The sequence below is a fragment of the Amblyomma mixtum genome, chromosome 7 (genome assembly GCF_055824585.1).
Source record: "Amblyomma mixtum isolate Tamu chromosome 7, ASM5582458v1, whole genome shotgun sequence".
NCBI lineage: Eukaryota > Metazoa > Arthropoda > Arachnida > Ixodida > Ixodidae > Amblyomma > Amblyomma mixtum.
The window spans coordinates 65249216-65271250 of record NC_143018.1 but is presented as its reverse complement, the minus strand read 5'-3'; the positions used below and the strand labels follow the sequence as shown (position 1 = coordinate 65271250).

The following is a 22035-nucleotide window of genomic DNA, read 5'->3' as shown; positions in this document are numbered from 1 at the left end:
AATTATATTTTACTTATGCAATGTTTACACACCATTATTTTCTACTGCTGTTACTTTAGGCGTCTAACATGTTAGCTCTGGCTAGCGACCTGTTTACTATAGGCAGCGGAAAGCTGTGTAATGATCATTCTTGGAAACATATCAGTGCGAATGCCATAATAATTCTGCATATCTATACGAGTTTGCCAACCTCCTAAAGTCATAATATTCGTTAACCTGGTTACTCGCATGGGTGGCCATTGCTAAACATTCGATTTTGAAGAGCAAACACATTTTTGTAAAGCTTTTGCAAGGTGTTTGAAGCAAGCTCGGGACTAATTTCTAAAAGCATAGTTTTATGAGGCAAAGAGAAGTTTTTTGCTGCCTAGTAATACCAGTTTTGGCGGACGTCATAAAACAGAGGAATGAGGGCTCATCGCTTATGGCGTTTAACGTCCGAAAGCGACTCAGGCTATGAGGGACGCCGTAGCGAAGGGCTCCGGAAATCGACCACCTGGATTTCTTTAACGTGCACTGACATCGCACAGTACACGGGCCTCTAGAATTTTGGCCTTCATCGAAATTCGACCGCCGCGGCCGGGATCGAACCCGCGTCTTTCGGGTCAGCAGCCCAGCGCTGTGACAACTGAGCCACCTCGGGGGCAAATAGGGAGATCATGCTAACTAGCAAAGTGTATAACCGAATTCTAATAGTTACCTTTTTAACTCCTACAGGAGTCTGATTGCAGATCAAGATTTTCAGGCGGCCGTCGGTAATAGCCGTAGAGTTTATAGAATTTTAAAAGCGCGATTACTTTCACCGCTGTAGCTCAACAAATTTGGACTATTTCTTGCACAATTCGAAAACGAGCCCAATGGCCCAAATTTGTTGAGCCACAGCTGCGAGGGTAATTGCGTGTTGATCCTTCTGAAAACGGATAAGGTACTACTCACGGCCGCCTACAATTCCTATCTGGAATTTTTAAAAGACAAGAATTAAAAATTTTCAATCACGCTGCTAGTATTATGCCCCTCTTGTTTTCTGATGTCCACCAGTATTAGTATTATTATGCCACAAAAAGCTTCTTTTTATCTCAAACACTCATATTTCAAAAATTAGTGGCGACCTACCCGAAATACCTGGTATATTGAGTACGCCTTTTGTGAAAAGCATACTGCAGTAGGCAGTATAAATTAAAAAAAAAGAAGCTTTAAAAGAGGTATTTGTGGGACTCCAAGATTTATGGCATTTTTTCACAAAGATCCTGCCCTAATATCATCAGCTTCATCCCTTTGAAAACTTCTAAAAGGTTCGTTAAAAAAGTTCTTTAGAGCACTCCGCCGAATGGAATACTGAAGCCGAAATGAGAGCTGTATAAATGCGACTATTACGACTCATACGAGAGCACTGAGCAGGCGATGACAGGAAAATCAGGGCTCGTCATCACATACAAACGATGGAAGCTGACGTGATCGAAAGCAACAAAAACATAAGACACGTTTTCTAAATTTTGTTTATTTTTGTACCATTAGTCTATAGCAAATCAATAGTTTGATCGTTTCACAGCTGAAAGATAGTTTATCAGAAAGAGGAAGAAAAACAACTATAGTGCTGCTAGCGGGATCCGAAGAGCCGATGACGTCCGAATTAAGTGTACGGTGCTCCACCATACGCTAGCACTGTACGTGGAATTCGCAGGTCGTCGGTTCGGATCCCATCGGATGCATGCGGTTGTTTTTTTCTACCTACACTGTGACAGGTGACTGTCGGCTTGACTGCTGGCGTCTTTCATTCTTAGGAGAGCAGCCAGTTCTCGCTGTTTAAATTCGAAAGCATCGCTCCACGAAAAGCTGTCATTGCTTTCAGCTTCCCTTGCTTTCTTCTTTTGACATCGTGCATTTGAAGCAGGAGTCCCAGTGCATGTTTCCGTTTCTTTCTCATGTGCCGCTTAGTTCTCGATTTTCAGGTTTACCACTTTCATATCGCGCACTTAAGCATTGTTTTACATCGTAGGTGGAAACCCGACTAAGCAGATTCCTTTGAGCCTGCAATTCAGAGATGTCTATAGTATTTGGAAGCAGTAGAAGCATGCTGCAGAGGATGACAATATTTGTGCTACTGGCTCACTCGGTGAGTATATCGTTTTCTTGCAATGATCTACTATATTAGAAACATTAAAATTAAATAGATATAAAAATTTATTTGCAGCTCCTTTATTTTTGATGAAAGATAAAATATTTTATTTAAAATATTGCCGTTACGTTAGAGCGTTATCTTCCTGATTTATACTAGCATATGAAATGAAAGATTGCAAGGAAGTCAGACGAAATATTTCACTGCCTAAGGTTTAGGAAGAAAAATATTTAGAAAACCACTTTTACCGCAGCTTAACACCTTCGGCCGCACAATAAAACAGTGGCTGGACCGAGTTTCGGTGTGAATGAACTACGGAGTCATTCAAAGAACACGCTTTTTGTGTTTATTCCCTATGCCGGGCATTGCCGTTGCGCCAATATCACCACTACGATCATGCTGACGTCGCAAATGGTAACAGAGGCATGAATGAAATGGCAGCAGTTGCAATAATACACGTGCCTAGAAGCTATTTAAGATCAGTAAATCCCCGATAGATGTATGATTAGAGGCTTCAACCGTAGCTGCCAAGAAGGTATCCTTAGTCTATCTCAGGTAAACAAATGCTTAAGATATCCAAAATATTGTTATTTCAGGCTGAAAATCTAAATTTGTAGTTTCCCGACATTACTGAAGCGTAACAGTGTTTAGGAAAGCATGATGGTAAGGATACGGCGAGAGGCAGAGGTCCTCACTGTCAATAAATTTTTATGCGAAGCATATTACTAGAGCTACACTACAGCCCGTCGAGCGCGGCGGTGGAGCTACCATTGACCTTTAGCGTGACCACGTGACACCACGTGACAACATGACGTCACAGCAGAGGAGAGATGGGCTGCCGGCTCGCGCGATCGGCCGCGGCGGTGGAGGCTCCACATCAGAGGCGCGGCGGCTGACCACGTGACAACATGACGTCCCAGCAGAGGAGAGATGGGCTGCCGGCTCGCGCGGTCGGCCGCGGCGGTGGAGGCTCCACATCAGAGGAGCTGCAGCTGACCACGTGACGCTACAGCAGCGGTATAAAGCGGAGCTTGCCTCGCTCTCCGGGCACTTACGAGGCGGCCACGTGTTGGGATGCCGCCTAGAAGCAGGGCTGATTTGAACGAGAAGCGAAAGCTTCAGCGTGCCAGAGACCGATGAGGAGCGGGATGAACGTCTGGATAAGCGGCGTGCTCAATATGCGGCTCGGCGACAACGTTCTACAACAACTGAAGAACAAAGCGAGGAACTTTACCAAGCCTAGCCATCAATATGCTTCGCATCTGACGAGGCTTAACCTTAGCTAAGCCTCAGCCATTTTTTGTTGAAGAATGGAGAGGCAAGAAAAAAACACGAACAGCGAGGTTACGAGCTGTGCCGAAAATCGCACACTCTACACACCTCAAAACCTTATCCATCTATATATTAAAAAGTTACTTGCAATCAGAGGAGGTAATATCTGCTTCGCACAGAGCCTGATAGGGTAGCAAGCCATGTAGGCTCACTTGGGCGCATGCTAATTTGATTTAATTGGTGTTTAACTTCCCAAAGCAACTCACGCTATGAGGGATGCCGCTGTGAAGGGCTCCGGAAATTTCGACCACCTGGGGTTCTTTAACATGCACTGCCATCGCACAGTACACGGGCCTCTTGGGCGCATGCTAATGAGTACTTACTTACTCCCGTACTATGTTACGAAGCGCGTTTGTCACAACGTAATTGGGAGATATTGCGCCTCAGTTATTTGACGAATATTTGGACCTCAATTGTGCAATAAAATATTTGTGCTTTTGAACAAAGGCAGGCAGCCACAACCTTCAGATCGCGCTTCCTAATACATGTTTGTATCGCTAATCAGAGACTACTGGTGTTTGCTTTAATATGGGTTCTTGCAATTCCCAACTTTACAGTGCACCTGTTAATGGCGTATTCCCGGGTAGAGTATCACAGATGCTGGTGATGGTGTAAACCCATCGCGTGACCTCACCAAAGCTTCTGATTCGATCTAAGAATCGTGGCATGATCATTAACGTGATCCCTTTGAAACTTCTAATTGGTGTTCAGAATGGTGACCTTATCACACTTATAACGTACTGGACGCCTCTGACAGGAGGTTAGAATTCGCAGCGTCACTGGCAAAGGTATAGCTTATAGGCGTTGGACTTTTTGGTTTTTATGCTTTGAAAATTCGGCGGACTTTCTAATGGCGACTAAAATTTTCAGCAGCTTATTTCCTATTGATCTACTGAGGATAAAATTAAAGAATCTTTGTGATGATGTCAAAATGCATACCGCAGCGTAAGCTCCTGTAGATAACTGCCCTCGTAAACTCATTTCTAACAACATCGCAATATAATTATTTGCTAGAGGTAAGAAACGCTGTCCTCAACACGAACAGCGTGTGCCCAAAGTTTGGTGAGGTACAGAAACTTTGTGTCCCATGGTGGTCTGCCAGCCCCATCAGTGACAGGAGCTTTGAGAATATCTAAAAAACATGGACTGCCAATCTACACAATCTGTCCGATGTGTACAATATGACATAAGCGGTCTGTGAATATTTGAACAAACGTCTCAGGCAATGGTGCTTGTCGCTCTTCACGGACACGCGCATCAGTTTCGCACTGCGCATTTTTAAACAGAATAAGGGCTTGTTCGATTACGTTTGCCGGTTCCAGCGTAAAGCTGCTAAGCTTTTTTAACACCTCTAACACAATATTTTCCTGAAGCAACGTTTCCATCATGACTGCAAAGAAGCATCTCAGGTTACGGCCTGTGGGTTTCCAAAGGTAAAAATTCCCCTATAAAACAAAACAGAGACGATTTCGATGTCCCACTTTAAGGCCGTACATCAGAAGCTAAAAATTTGGCAAAGTACCTAGATTCTTGATCGTGGCGGGAAGAGAAACTAACAAGAGCAAACCTTTCTGCTGATCAAACTACAGATTGGAAACAGAACGCCGGCACCAGTTGAAGGACATCTTAGTGACAATCAAGAACCCAGGAGTCACCAAGGCCTAGAACATTCCAGCCAGGTATGAAAAGCCTTTTTTTTAGAGGGAAGCTCGGGCCTCAACGAGTTCCAGAATTAGTTTTTAATGTGTATTCTTGGTCACAGAAATGTTGCCCACAAGCCTCGACTCAACTCCACCATGGTTACTGCTTGACACAGGAAGACTTCATGAAAACCCATGCCAGTTTCTAGTATTCATGCACATTCTGCTTAAAAGAGATATCGAAGGCTCGCGCAAGATGCACACGTCTTTAGGTTCGAAAGAAACAATTTCTTGCTTCCTTACCTTCAGGAACAGTACAGCCAGCCAAATCTTTAGCTGGCGTGCGCGATGGCCGCGTTTTCCATGCTCCTGCAGCTTATGACGTAGCAAGCTTGCGAAAACATCAAATCTAAGCACAGGCTCACTAAGCCCGTGCGTAATATTGAGCTTTCCGCGAGTTTGCTTCGTAGCAAAGCGCAGGAGCGCAGAAAAAGCGGCCGTCACGCACGCCAGATAAAGATTTGGCCGGCTGTACATGCCTACGTTATCTGTGCCAATCAGCTGCGCCGCAGACAAGGCTCTCCTTCGACCTTACGTGCGAACGTACGGGTGCATTGGCGTTTCCAGGTCCACGACGTAGCCCGTCAACCAGTGTACGTGATCGGACAGATGGCCAACAGCCTTGCCTATCTGGACGCATTCCTGGCCCAAGGGGCGAATGCCATCCAGGCCGACTTGTCCTTCGCCGCCAACGGATCGGCGACCAAGTTCTTTCACGGTGCCCCCTGCAACTCGCCACTGAACTGCTCGGCCCAAGAGGGAGTCGTGCACTACTTGACCTACGTTAGGGACACAGCGAGCGCTTGTGAGTAGCCTTGCGGTGGGAAAGCTGGCAGAGGTATTCCAGCTTTCACAGATACATAGTCATTCTTAGGATTAAAGTTGGACTGAAATGACGAAAGAAAAGTGACTCAGAGTGTTTCCCCAGGAGCGTAATGTGGCGCAGCCTTACTCTGGAGCGGAGGCTTGAAGGGCTTTTCACAAGCCTCCTGACCTCTGTGCGCAGTAATGGACAAATCCCAATGAGAAAAAAATGGAGGGTATATACTCAAGCTCCGCATTAAGGGTGTGATATGATAGCGTCATGACATGATAGCGTGAATGTCCTTACATGCGGAATTGGCAATTGTCAACTTCACAGGTTTTGACATTACAAAAAAATGCAGTCAGAGCAATTGCGGGTGCCACATACTTAGCACATACGAGTGCTCTATTTGCAAAATACCGCATTATGGATGCAAGGGTTATTCATCAGTACCGTGTAATTCAGCAGTACAAATCTCAGGTACATAGTGACACCACATTTTTTGCTGACCTTGCGAATCTACGGGAAAATACCGCTGTTCACAACACAAGACACCACGAATATTGGTATGTACCTTGTCCACGCACAAATTACGGTTTTCAAACTCTCAGGTATGTGTTGCCATCTTTCCTTAATAGTAACGCTTTCACTAATCAATCCATTCTTTCCGTTTCATATAACGCTGTCAGAAATATGTTCTTACAAAAGAATGAATCATATCCAACTGTAAAATAAACAAAGTGTCCATGTGCTGTGATTAAACTATCATTTGCGTGTGTGTAACAGTACCGAGACTATTCTGGTGATCTGTTATGAAGATATTGTACATATTTGTTATTTCATGCATTCTCTTGTTATTGTTTTACTGCTGTCTGTCATCGCCGTGCCAAGCCGCTACGGGAGATGGGAGCTTTGTCAAGCCGCGTGCGCGGCTTTTTTTCCTTTCTCCTCAGCCATTGTACATGACTGAAATAAATGCACTGAACTGAACTGAACTGAACTGAACTTCACATTCGTAGATCCCTGGGAGTCATAATACCACTGCTGGTGCAGTGGTGCAGCAGTTAAGCGATGCGCCACTGCCCTGCGATGGCAGGTTTTGCCACAGGTGGGGCTTGTGCGACCCAGGTTGCTCTTCCCGAGCAACTTCTTGCGACCAGCCATTAATGCAACTGCCACCTATGACGGCGGGGCAGTTTCCTCAGAATTCAATGGGCAGTTTCTGATGTCACCCCAAGGTCACGTTACCTAGGGAGCCCACCTCTGTTGCCTGGATATTTTCCTCGATTTTTTGGCTTTTCTGCGACACGAGCGACTTACAGCTATCATGGTAAAAAAGAGTGGGGTACGTATTGTTTGCTTATTTGCTCGTAATAGAAGTCAAAAAGAGACTATGCGTGGAAATATTCACAGCGATGTTCCAGCTCTGGTTGTAGCTGAAGAAGTAACCAATAAAGCGCCATAAGCAGTCATTACTTAAAAAGTGCTTATAGAGTTCTTGAACGAAAGAGACATATAAAGCCCCAATTGCTGCGAACTATTATATATAATGAACGTTACATTGAAAGGCCCTTGTCCTTGCATACCAGTTCTTAAGCACTTCGTGACATTCTCTCGACTGAAGTCAGAGCCCCCACTTTGGCTGGAAAAAAATAGAGTTCTGTTTTGAAGGCAGCCGTATTTATACATTGGCGATAATCTATTATTACTTGTATGAACAGGATGATTCGTGAAACGAAGCTAAATCCTATAAGCCGTGTTTACTGACACCTTACATATCTCCAGAAGGTGTGGTAAGCGCGCAGGTCATAACTATCGTATCCCTAAAGGCCTACATTGTTACTTTGGCAAGTACCCGATCCATTTACCTCCAACTTCTGAAAGTCGCTTCCGAGGCTTCCCGTCTCCAAGAACAACGATGATCGTCGATCGCAAGACCCTTAGTAGTACTCTTGCTTTCAATGCACTGTTTGGGCTTTTGCACGAGGGGAACGTTCTGCGCTCGCTTTTCAAAGCCCGTCAACCTGTTTCACCTTATCCCAAGGACAAACGTGGTGACGTCGGAAATTCACGGGAAAGGAAGAAATTTGCACCTAAATACCATCAATAGTTTGAAATCTGAGTGGGCTTACTCAATTATTGACAATGCTTATTGGAGTTTTTTTTTCTCTTAAAGGAGCACAGACACAAAGGTTTTGGGATCCGTTTTTTGTCCTGAAGGGGGCCGAGGAACCTACTTATTATGCAAATGAGATTAAAACATCAGTACCCAGTGTGAATAATTAATTGCAAACAATTTTGTGCTGCCAGTGTGTTTTGGTCAGCGCCAGCACTGGAATGCACATTAACGCCATGGTCAACCTGCCTACCTTGGCTACACATCCTGGTGGCGTCGGCGTCTCAGACAAGCACTGGTTTGTCCTGGGAGCGACCACTTGTTTCAATGATGTCAGAAAAAGTGGGGCAAGTGCAACTTGACGTCATCAATTCGGGCTGAAATACGCCCCTTACGCCGATGAAAGAAATCACATCGCTCTTTTACATTTGAAATTTTGGGCCTGTACAACTTTCATGTGGGTCCTACATTCGTTTGAAGACCGTACCAACCGGGTATAGGCTCAGCTGATGGTTTTTTTTTCACTTTCCTTTGAATAGAGGACCAATTAGCTATAAGCTCAGCTGATGGTTTGGCGTTTCTTTTCTACCCTTTTCGAGATGCGTCCAAGTACCACGACAAAATGCTCCTTTTCAACATCCGCGTCAAAAGTGCCGGCGCTGAAGGAAACCTGGAATCAGCTGGCGCTAGCCTCGCAAACAACCTGATAGACCACCTCTGGAATGGTAGTGAGTACGCATACCATTTTTTGGTCACTTAACAAGCATGAAAATGATAATAGATAAGTATTGCGACTGCGACTGTCCAGTTACACATGAAAAAAAAAATTCATGGGTTTCGCACTTGTAGCCCAATAGTTGATTATAAATGCATGGCTTGTAACTAAGACGGTTTGCTGTTTTTTTAGGTTCGCTAAGGTTTTTGACACGTGGATCGTTTTTTGATCCTTTTAAAACTAACTCCTCTTGACAGCGTCAGCTTAGCAGCCAATGAGATTTTATCTGTCTTTCATTATACTTCCACTGACCTGAACTTCATTCATGAGGTGGCACTGAATGACAACATCCGGTTCTTAGACTCGCTTCTCACCTTTTCTGACGATGGCCACGTTTCCTGGAAGCATGTTCCTCGAACTAGGAGAGGCCTTTTACCCTTCACCTTGCCACACTCGAAGATAGTGAAAAGGGGATAGCCAATCTCTGTCTAGGAAATGTCCCGCGAAAAAGCTGCCCTCAGGTTATGCAGAACAAGTTCTTTGAATAAGCCGGTCGTCTGCTGTCGCCTTCATTGTGGCGCCGCTTCCTGCATTGTCACGCAGGGAGTGGTAGATGATGGAGTTATGTCCTTGCCTCTACTGTAGGGAATCGAACCCTCTCTCCATTGTGGCGCCGCTCTGTGCATTGTCACGCTAGCAGGGTCGTGAGAATCAGCGGATGTCATTGGCTGCAAGGGGGTTCTTTGCGCGCAGAAGTCTCTGCGTTCTTATGTTTTATTCGACTATAGATGAACTTTCAGTCAAATTTTAGCGCTAATACAAGCTGCATCTACTTAGAAGATTACTAGTATATTTACAAAAACAATGTTCGTTACAATTTTACAAAAACAATGTTCGTTACGTTTTAGGAGCCGTGTACAGGCCACCCAATTCCTCTGTAGCACTCCTAGCGAATCTAAAAAAATATATTGAGCGCCATATAAAACAGAATGATAGGCTAATCTTGACTGGCGATTTTAATTTACCAAACATAGACTGGACTGCCTTTTCGTATTCTAATAACATCATTGAGCAAACTATGCTTGATATTTCTATTGCCTTTGACCTGCTTCAGGTAGTTAAAGATCCTACTAGAGTCGACAATGGTTCATATTCAATTCTTGATCTATTTTTTGTAAATGGTACTGTCAAAGAAAACGTCGAATGCTATGTAACGACCGGTATTTCTGATCACAAAGCTGTTGTATTGACATTGATGAATGCAAACTTTCATCGCCGAAATACTGTCAGTTTCTTTCCTAATTTTTTCTCGTGCACATGATGAATATATTCTTGATATGCTCGACTTTCATTATGACCGCTTTATGAATTTTAATGGAAATGTGAATGACTTATGGCTATTTTTCAAAAGTGTTGTCTTTCAGTGTATTGAACGCTTCGTTCCAAAAATTGCTAAAAAGTCCCCAAAATGTAACCCTTGGATAACACGAGAGACATTACGCTCACAACGAAAGCTAAAAAGAATGAAAAAAAGGTTAAAAGCAGGAAACTATTCCCAAACAATCATTGATGAACAAACAGAAAAACTAAAACAGCTGATTGCCCATGACAAGGAAAAATACTTTTCTACTCAGCTACCTACCTTCATTAAAACATGCCCTGAGAAATTCTGGAGGCAGATAACTCCAGTTTCACGATCTCATGATACTTTCAAAGTAAATGGAATATGTGAGCGTGATGATGCTTTGGTGTCCACGGCTTTCAATGACTACTTCAAATCGGTGTTTACGCAGGATGACAGCTCTCTTCCCTGCTATTCCGTGAATTTGCCTTCAATTCCTGATATTGTGATTTCCGAGGCAGGTGTTCTCAATTTATTATTGAAGCTTGATGTAAAAAAATCTCCCGGCCCAGATGACATTCCCAACGCATTCCTGAAGCGTTATGCAGAATGGTGTGCCAAGTACTTATGCATCTTATTTAACAAATCACTAAATAAAGGATCATTACCGGATGACTAGAGAACGGCAAGAATCAAACCAATTCACAAAACTGGAGACAAAGCATCTATTCAGAATTACCGTCCGATATCGTTAACATCTACAGCATGCAAGGTTTTGGAACACATCATTCATAAACATATAGCAGATTTTCTTGAACAAAACAATTTTCTAACTAATGCACAGCATGGCTTCAGACGAGGATTTTCCACTGTCACTCAGCTAGTACAAACTATACATGATTTTGCGCAGGCAATAAATGAAGGAAAGCAGACTGACGCTATATTTATGGACTTTAAAAAAGCATTTGATAAAGTTTCGCATAACAAGCTTCTTCACAAATTAGGTAATGTACTAAAAAATGACAAATTACTCGCATGGATTACAGCCTACTTAAGAAACCGTCGTCAGTTTGTAGCAGTAAATAATTCCCCTTCCCCTCCAGTTCCTGTTGATTCCGGCGTTCCCCAAGGATCTGTTCTTGGGCCACTCCTCTTCTTGATTTTTATTAATGACAATGTCGATAACATCTCAGTTTCTGTTAGATTGTATGCTGACGATTGTGTGTTATACGAAAAGATTACTACTACTGAGGACCAAGTACGGTTAAATAACGATTTCACTAAGATAATAACATGGTGTGACCAATGGCAAATGTGCGTTAATTATGATAAAACAGTGTTCATGCGTATAACCCACAAAAAGAAGCCTCTTTTGTTTAACTACACTGCTAAAAACAAAGTTCTCTCTCAAGTGAATACTTACAAATACCTAGGTCTGCGGATCTGCAATAACCTCTCCTGGACAGAGCACGTTGACAACGTTACAGCTAATGCCCTACGCAAACTATTTTTCCTCCGACGTGCTCTGAAGCTCGGCCCCCCCAGTGTACGTTCACTTTCGTATAACACTATTATTCTTCTTATGTTAGAATATGCCGTCATAATCTGGGATCCTTTCACTAAATCTAACATTGCTAAATTAGACAGAGTCCGAAAGAAAGCAGCACGGTTTATTTACAATTCATATAACTGCACATCTATCACTGCACTTCTTAATCAAAGTGGTTTGTTTCCAGTCTCTCACAGAAATCGCATCTGTCGTCTAAAATTTTTATTTCAGTTAATCAAAGGTCAGTACAATATTGACACATCCAATATTATATCGTTCTCCTCAGGGTACAACAAAAGACAACGCCATGATTTTACAGTAACACCATTAAACGCACGAATTAACACCTTTAAGTACTCCTTTTTCCCCAGAACGATTACTGACTGGAATAATCTAACTAATGATGTAGTAACCCAAACTTCACTAAAAAGGTTTGAAAGCCACCTTTAACTTTTTTATAATGTCGTACCGCTACATTTCTTTGTTTCGTTTGTACTTTTTGAAATTGTGTTCTTGATCTTAAATTATCGATCAATTGTTCTTGTATTGTTTGCTTGTTCCTGAGGTCGTTTTTGTTGTTTCCAGAATTCATGTATTGTGTGCCCACCCTGCGAAGGTCTTGTAAAAGATCGCAGTATCAATAAATAAATAAAAAATAAATAATAGCCATCGTTTTTATTACAATTCCTCTACAACCAGCTTGCCGCAATCCTTAGTCAAAATCTCACCCTACCTTAAACTCTATCATTTCCAGCTCCGTCTTAACCATTGAACCCAGTTGGAGCTCTTTAATACAACAAGGAATTGCCACATAAGCTGCCTCCATTATTGCCCCGCACAAACAGCATTAAATATTCTTACTTTCCTTGGACTACAGCCGAATACAACGATCTACCCCCTCCTGTGTTGTTGGAATCCGAACATCCTCTTTCTCCAAAGCAACGAGAGTTAGACCGATAACCTTTGGAATTAGTCGCAACTTGCTTTCTGCTTCTGCCTTTTCTCTTTTCTTCATCGCTTGTACAGAACCTTACATTTAGAATCGTGAAATGGTGACCTACAGTACAGTATCCCACTCCTGATTAGGCCTGCACGGTTCGCAGTAAAATAAATAAATAGAATAAAAAATTTTCTGAAATAAATTCAAACCTCAAGGAATGTAAAATCATACGGATGCAGCCTTTTAAGGTATTCATGGCTGAGAATTACAACTAACTCTGCTTCTTTATTCTGCGCTCACCTAATGTGATAAAGATGTCAATCTGTGTTTCTTAATTTGTTTAAGAAAAGGCTATGGGTTCTTTTTCTTTCTTTCAGTTCAACCTCAAGATATGATGAACGTGTTGATCTCGTGTTATTTACCTAAAGACGTGGAACTGCTTCGAAGTGCTTTCGAGACCATTTCCCGGCATCAGTTGTCGTCGGTTTTTCTTGACCATCTGGGTGAGCGCTGCTTGTTGACGACCCTAGAAGTATAGGGGAGGGGAAATTTCTCGACAAATTTCGCGGAACTTCTCCTAGAAAAATCACAGAGTATATGTGTTTTAATGTCCCACACTTTGTAGTGAAGGGCTCCGGGTTTGCTTATCACTTGAAGTTTTTGTTTTTAAATTACAATGAAATCTCAAAACGCAGCGTACAATATCACTCCGCTATAGAAATCGGCTAGCCGTAGCCAAGATTCCATCCCTCAACCCTTAGCTTAGCAGCAGAACAGTTCAGCCAAAGCGTCACTAAGGCAGTCATAAATTCTCGCAAGCACAAAGACTGTTTAAATGTAGCTTATAGCGCAAAAATTTTTCTATGGTCTAGTTTTGCTGCTACTGATATTTTGAAAAGGATTAGAAAAATAAGTTATACTAACGTCACCAAATTTGTTGCAAAAAACGGCTTAATAACACCGACACGATTCGGCTTTTGGAAACGGAAATCAACAAGGCTAGCACTGCTAACACAGAAAGAATACTAAAAGGTTTGGTTTGGTTTATTGGGGTTTAACGTGCCAAAGTAACTCAGGCTATGAGGGACGCCGTAGTGGAGGGCTGCGGAAATTTCGACCACCTGGGGTTCTTCAACGTGCACTGACATTGCACAGTACACGGGCCTCTAGAATTTCGCCTTTATCGAAATTCGGCCGCCGCGGCTGGGATCGAACCAGCGTCTTTCGGGTCAGCAGCCGAGCGCCGTATCCGCTGAGCCATCGCGGCGGGCCAATTAGTACTAAAAGCATTTGAGGAAAAGGAAATAGGAGGTGGTATGTACATAGATTACTCAAAAGCCTTTGATTGTCTTAATCATCAGACATTGTGTTAAAGAGACTTGAAATATAACGAGTGACAGGAACAGCTTTATCACTTCTAACATCTCACCTTAAGCACCTAATGCAAAGCGTCGGTGCCGCTGCCAGTCTTAGCGTGACTCTCCGCATCTCCTTTGCGTTGGCATGCATGCGCGTTCTACTGTATATGTATACACTGCGCGCCACCATAAACCTTCGCTGAAGATAGCGCTTTGTGATGTCTCCCCTCTTGTCCACATTCGCTTGCGCGCTGCGTAAACGTAAGCGTGATATACCAACTCACCCAGCGACTGGATTTACACAAGCTCACAGGGACGAATATTTTACAAACTCTGCTTAAAAGCACAAGTGCGTATAGTTTACAAAATGTTTCCCCTAAGACTTTACACAATTTTTAAAAATAGGCTTTTTAATTTAGAAAAGCGCTTTTTTCAGTATGGCGTTGTGAGGGGTGTAGCACCTCACAATACAGCTAAGAGGTGATAACTAGCACGCTGGTCAAGTCATATTGAATAGCTTACTTTTTAACTATTACCGTTAGGCTCCTTAATTATTGAGAAGCGTGTAGCCCAACGTAAAAGATATTCATATCAGATTTAAGTTTCAAAAACGCGGTTATCCTCAGTGCTGTTGCCAGACATGTTTTGGTTATTTCGACGTGTTACGTACGCTTGGGTGGGTGCTTTGCCTGCAAGGTTCTTGAAAACGCGTCTATTTTGGCGCAATGCATTCAGAGTTTCTTGGGCAACAGTGTCAAGGGTAACCACGTTTTCGAAATTCTAAAAACTGATGTGGATATTACTTACGGTGGGCTACATGCCTCTCAATAATTAAGGAGTATAACTGCAATAGGTAGAAAGTTATATATTTATATTATTTAACCATCCTGCTATATAGCAATTCATAGTTGTATTCTGATTTACTACACCGCTGAGAGTGTTATGCCGAAAAAAGCACTCTAGTAACGCGAAAAACATTTTAAAAATTAGTCTTAGGTAAAACACCCCATTGACAAAAAGATACAGACAGCGACTCTGCTATAACCGGAAAGAACTTAATGTAGTACAATTGAACAAGTCAACAAGCTTACGTTATTTGCGTTTTTGGCAACATTGGAAGATTCGTTTTTCACGGTTAAAGCTAGGCCAACGAATGCTACCTCATTCTCTTACAATATTACCGAACAATCTTCACTGTAGTCAAAATAATATTAACCTTACTACCATATCCGATCTTAAGGTTTTCCTTGAGGATTAAACATCAGACCATTGAATTTATCAACACCGTGAAAGCAATAGTATTATCTTTTGCCTGATCTGATTGACCTCCGGTCTTTGTGCATGTGTTGTAAAAAAAAAAAGAACTTCTTTCGGTAAACTATAATTTTTTTTTCTGAATTGCATAGTGTATCTAGAATTGTATAACCAAAAAAATGGCATTATGTGAGTTATTTCACTTCGATCTCTCTGTACACTTTGTAATATTGCTTTGGAATGCAAAATGCAAATGTACATGTTGTTGAATAGAATTCGATCGTCACTGTATGCCACGGATGTCGGTATGCCTGTATGTAGGGGGATTGAACATTATCAAGTGAACTTGTTTGACTTTTTATTGGAGCGCCCCTTCGTTATTTTTGACGGAAATAAACTGCATTGGAATTTGAACATCTTGAACAGAAGTCGCAGAGTGGGCATACTTTCTGCGCAAGGTCTGTTTTGTTTCTCATTGAAGAACACATTGAGAGTATTCCGATGTCTTGAGCAGTGAAAGTTTTCTAGTGATGCCGTTCTACAACAGAATCTCCTCTTGATCTAGTGCACTCCGTTGAGCTGCTGTCGGTGCGACTAGCGCCAAGATTTTCATTAGTGAAAAATGCACTTGTGCTGAACGTGGTGGTTTTATGTTGGTAGCGGATGAACGTTACTCCCCGAAACGGAGCAGCGGGGCCTGTTTTACAATGAATGATCGAGATTGGCGGCGTCGGGACCGTCTAGTCTGACAGCAGCAGTTGTCAAGTCGCGTACTCAGGGTTGGCACGTCTGTATTGATGTTAGTCTCTCTGCAAAGCAGTGCCAATCGCTGAAGGATATTGCTCTAAATCGGTCACAACGAAAGCTATCATCTAGAGTGTGTTTCACAGTACAGTAAAGGGATTGTGCCCCTACTTGCGTTCAAAGCGGCAAACCTGCATTCTTGATTTTCAAGTCGCTGGTCTGACTTTCAGAAAGTTCACAACTTCCGAAAATTTTAGGTGGGCACATTTAAGGCTGAATTATTCGTGTATCTATCCTTCACCTCAACAAAACTGGTGGCTCACGCAAAATTTTAGCCAAGTTGGATTGGGTTTTTCTTTGTAGAGAACCTTACTTCACTGGCATCCCGACGGTGCGCAACATTTGAGCGGCCCACTTAGAACTCCCGATGCTAAAAAATTACTGGATTTTTACCCGTGTTGTAAAGCGAATTTCAGCCACAGCTCAGGTGACGGGAAACGCTTATGTTAAACGCCATGTTTAGGAATTATAGGAAGGAATGTGGGATCTCGGTTGCGATCTTTCCACAACATAGTCATTAGCTCCATAGTTAAGCTGCTGTGAATGCCTTTTCCTGAAGGTGTTGTAGTAGCCGGGTGCAGTAACCAGCCATGAAGCATGGGGCTCATGAGTGGGCAGGCGTGACGGTTAAGCGTGACGCATTGTCACGCATGCTGTCAAGGCGTGCTGCACTTCTCACCTCGCAACACGCGCATTATCTAACAATAGGCCATCCGCCGTGATTTGCCAAGAGCCCCATATGCTGTAAACGCGGGCGCAAACGCGAATTAGGACTTTGGTGGTATGTTCAGCATCGGTCTTTCCTCTGGTTTACTACACAAAAACTGCAGGCTTCATATAAGAAAAATACTTTTTCGCGTACTGCTCGCCTCTATACCACCTCTGGCTTTTCAGTTATGTCACGAAGTATATCTATAGGGATGTCAGGAAGAACCGCCAGCTGTCAGCAGGTGAGAAAGCATGTATTGCAATGATGCACAGTTTGGACGCTTTGAATAGCACGTGGTAAGGCTGATGGTGGTGGTAATGGCGATAAATGAATGAATGTGCCCGTGTAGGGATGCGGCATTTGTACACTAGAGTCAGCGCTTACAAGTAGGTTACTGATGCAAAGAAAGCTAATGCTCAGCTACCAGACTCTAACAGGCCCTGTGTAGATGGTGTTTGTAGGCGCATGAACCACTCGAGACAAATAAAAAATGCACAACCTATCCTCGCAGGTTTTGACCTCATCAGCGGAAAGCTATCAATTATAGCAAGCACCTTTCAGCAACTCGGCATCAAACGTCATCTCTGGCAGGGGTTCGCATTTCAGCGTGGAAGCTGGAAGGAGGATAGCTATTCAAGATACGTTCACAGCGTCACCACCTTGAGGACCCATCCCGCTTCCGCGGAAAACTATGTGGACAAGGTCTATGTTCACACAGTCGACAAAACACCTCCGATACGACTGTTACTAAGGTAGGGATAAATGCTCACTAACGGGAAACTTCCTTAAGGTGCAAGCAATTCCATCTCTACTCAGGGACATTTTGAAGCTCATATTTGTCTTGACTGACCCTTTCAAAAAAAAGGGTCAAATGAAGCAACTCGTAATTTTTTTCTACATTAATCTAAAATTTAAGCGTTAGCCTAAAGGTGAAACAGATGCGAAGATGTAGTTTCTTTAATCCTCAGTTTTCAACTTTCATGAATAGTCTAATCTGTCGCCTCCCTCTCGCAGGCACCAGATCGACGGAGTAATTACCAACTTTCCCCCAGTTGTTCTGGCTGTTCTGGCCGATCCAGAATTCACCGAATGCTGCAGACTAGCCACAAGCGACGACGACCCTTGGAAGAGGATGCCCTGAGAAACACATCAACCTCATATCACTGGCCATGCCTGCAAGTTTGGAATAAATCTCGCAGTCTCGTGTGACGCCTACGAAAACGAAGGAAAACATTATGAAAAGTGGTCCCTGGTCAGTTGAAGGTTATCGATGTGAAGTGGAGACCTTTTCATTCCGCCTACCTTGAGTCAAGGTGCTGCATTACTTGGTGCGTGAAGGAAATTCTTTGCAGCGTCAATTGATTGCGCTGCACAGTTCGCAGTGCGTCCTCTCTGCGCCGCGGCGTACTGCACTGCTCGCAGTTATGCAAACATGGTAGAGACAGCTTCAGCAATAAAAACACCGCTCATCAGAAGCGAAAAACACGTAAAGAAATTAACAGGATGCTAGGAGCAGCTTTTGTACATTATCCGAGCAGAAACCGCATTCCGCTGACACTCTGCCTATCTGGGACCTCCGTTTTTTTGTTATAGAAATTTTATATATGTGACCTCCCTCCCAACTTCCTCACTGGATAATGAGGGCACTGAGACATTCCATTTAAAATAAAGAGTTTCAATCAAACTATTTCTTAGCCCTTAGCACAGCTGCTTATTTCTTCTGCTGAAACAACCATTAGTTCTCCTCGGCCAGGGGACGGTGGGAAAGGAAGGTAGATGGAAAGAAAAAAAAACTGTACTACGTCATTTTAGAACTTTACAAACTTTTGGTTCGAGTTTGTGACTCATACACCTGTTGCAACGTTGACTGATTATCCTACAATGAAAATTGACTGTGACACGTCTTCACACATAAAACGTTTTCTGCAAATCGCTGTTATTGCTTGGTGCACTCCTGAATGGTTGTTTCTCCTCTACATGCCTGTCGTAGAGACGATAATATTATCTGTTCGTATCCTGAAGGTAACGCATTCGCCTAGGGTCACACACAATGATGTCAGTCTCAGACCCGATTTCGCAGGGATAAGTTTTTTTTTAGAAGGATAGACGGATTTTATTCGACATTAGTGGCACAGACATCAACTTCAACGTAGACTCTGGCTTCATAGTGCTTCCCAACGAAGAATTTCCACGTTTGAATGCTGGGAAACAGAAAGGTTCTCTTGCAGCGGCATCTTCGACAGTTAGCCCTGTGTTGTTATTCGGCCAAAGTGCTCTCGAAGACGAGCATGCTATAGTTTTCTAATAAAAGTTTTTCCTCTTCCTCTTCCTGATATGGATGTTGAAGGTGCCGCTGGGATCAGGTGGGTGGGCTATGGGGTTTAACTGCTGCTTCGTCTTACTCGCTGTCAACGAGGCTTCGAAGTCACGGATATCTTTTGAGCGCTACATGCCGGGCGTAGAATGACACCAGTGCAGCGGATGCAGAATTGCTACAAACCAACACTTATCCTCATGTTTGAGGCAAACGAACTTTACTTATGACTACTGTGCTTTGAAGCTACGCGCGAATGCGTAACCCTACACTGCCCGTACACCTGTTGCCAACGCCAAGGATACGAAATTTGAGTGCTTCCTACATCCACCATGTACACAATATCTCGACTGCAGTGAATCCATGAGTTGGGACCGCTGAAAGAAGCTATTGAAGGCGTCATTTAAGTTCGACGAAGTTGCGAAGCAGATGGTGTACGCATGGCTACAACCATGTCGATAACTTCTCAACTCAAAATGAGCTACCCACGCAATTGCGAAGCCTCACGAGGACTGCGCTGACGACTGATGAAAGAGTATCACTCTAGTATGTATTATAATGTGAAATAATAGATTTATACAGCGCGTGGCACGTAAGTTTCACCAAGCGTAAAAAAAAACTGGGGCTCCGGAATTTGGTGAAAGCAACGATATATTGTTTCCTGTGGTTTGGCGCTCCTGAGAGTATTTTTTAAATCCGCTTTATTAGGTAACTAGCTAAGGTGAATTATGCAATTTCAAAATACTTATTTGAAGGTCACGCGCGTTTCCTTAAATTGTAGGAAGGGATACGAAACACGAACCCAATTTTTCAGCAACTTATCTTTTATGTAGTTCTTTTTTCCAGCATTTAAAGAAAGCCCTGCAAAATATGAAAAAAAAAACATGTCATTGTGCAACTGCTCTATGTTATCGTAGCGCTGCCAAGCGCGTCCTGAATAACCGAGGCGAGCGCGCTCATCGTCTCGAAGTCAGCGGTCTACGCCGCTCTCAGCAGTCTTGAAAGTGTATCAGCACATTCTCCCTGAACGTGGAAAGCACACTCCATGGTCTGCGGTAAATGATAGGGCAGGTCAATGACAGGCATCCCATAGATAACAGAAAAAAAAGTTATCCGCCAACTCTGTGTTCCGAGTAATTTTTTAGAATTCTCAAGGATATGGGAGATATTCTGCTTTTGGCAAAATATCGAATGGCTCCTTTTGAATCGCTGATACTCCCGCTCGCGGGTTTGTCGACTTGGCGACGTGGAATTTTGAAAGACGTGAAATTAGTCTGGCTACCTGTTCACTCGTCAAACCTGGGGAGTGGAGCAGCCCACGATAAAGCTCGAGGATCTATCGGTCAAGGTGTGGATGCTAACTCGGACGTCGGAATGACAAGAGATGGCCTTAATACCTATCGCGAGATCACGCAGCATTACAGGCTAGAAAGGTTAATTTTCCCACCTCCGTATAAATCCTAAGCAAAGAACAAGACGTATACTGTTGAGACAACTGCAAACTTAAACTCTCTCTAACCCCGCTGTCCTAAGCCATTTGTACCCGGGCAGATTTAAACCGGAGTGCAGCAGATGTGGCGGCATAGCCACCGAAGACCACATCCTGTGTTACTGTAGGACAGATTCCTCACTAATATCGCTTCAGAGGCTGCGTACCCGGGCCCGCGGGAGACCTTGCTGCTGAGCTCCGACCTGGCAACCCAAGTACAGGTCGCGACAAGAGCCCAATAGGTCGCCGCCAGTCACCACTCCCGTCCGCCTAGCAAGATCAACTAATCTACTTCTTACTCAAGTTGATAATAAAAGTCATCCCATCCAAAATCCACCACCAATGCCTCATTGTTCGACTTAAAAGCGTTACCTGCGCGAACTTCAAGTGTTTACGTTGGTGTGCTCGGCAAACACGGAGAAGACCAAATCCAAACATCCCTCCTAGGACACAATCAGTGCGATTTACCTCATGGATATTGCAGTATACTACTGCGATTTACAGCCACCTTTGTTATATCCGGTATATTTCCTCGTTATGGCAGTTAATAAATTTTATAAACGTGTGCGCCACAACACGACCAATCGTTTGACACGATCCGCAACCCCTGCGACAAACAGTTCGGCCATAATGGCCGCCTGAAGGCCCTCGGACTGCCCGGTTTGGGGTGCGGAAATGTTGCGAATCCCAAACATGTTTTGGGCTTCATCTCAGTTTGTACTTTTATCATCAGGAACATGACAAGCGAATTGACACCACTTGGAACATCCTGTGTCAAAAGGGGTGGCCCCCAAAATTTATGGAAATGGTGGCCCCGAGGGGGAGTCCACTTTGATGGCCGCTATGCTGGAAGCGCATGAAGCGCATGAAATTGGAAGTGCATGAGTGCAAACACGTGGTTTTTCATATTTCGCGGGCTTTATTAAATGCCGGAAAGAAAGCATGTAGGAGGTATGATGCTTTGAGGAAATGGATCGGTTCTTACTCAACGCTGTTTACAACTTAACGAAACGCACTGGACTCTGAAGTGAATAATAGAAAAATGGACCATGGCTAATAAGAAATGATTAAACAGAATTTTAAAAATCCTCTGAGGAGCTTCACACGACGGGAAACAATATGCAGTTTGTATCGCCCAGCTCCGGTAGCCACTTCTATTAATATTTGGTTCAAGTTACGTGGAGTACCCCCTAAATCGCACTTGAGAAGTCAACTGCAGTTTTTGAAGCCTCTCTGTAACATGCGGTGGGATTCATACACATACATGCACTTTATACATATATAGCAGACATGTGGTTGTTTTTTTCTTCTGCTTTCAGCGACAGATCATTAACAGTATTCATCTCCTACTGATCAACACCAGAAGTTTTTGGATTACAGACCACATTAACATCATCTTGGTTGTACAGAAATGCACAGCATATAACCAGCCCCTATACTATGCAGACTTCATATATATTAGGGAAAAGCATTCGATTCAGTTGGAATGTTAGCT

The 22035-nt window shown here is 43.3% G+C and overlaps 1 pseudogene across 1 annotated transcript; it reads left to right on the top strand.

Moving 5' to 3' along the window:
* The first annotated feature begins 2038 nt into the window (after positions 1-2038).
* LOC149336335 (dermonecrotic toxin StSicTox-betaIB1i-like) lies at positions 2039-17946 on the top strand (annotated as a pseudogene). The gene is made up of 7 exons (XR_016284562.1): positions 2039-2110; positions 5035-5124; positions 5713-5950; positions 8666-8794; positions 12990-13115; positions 17249-17489; positions 17752-17946. The product of XR_016284562.1 is annotated as a dermonecrotic toxin StSicTox-betaIB1i-like (transcript).
* Positions 17947-22035: the final 4089 nt, after the last annotated feature.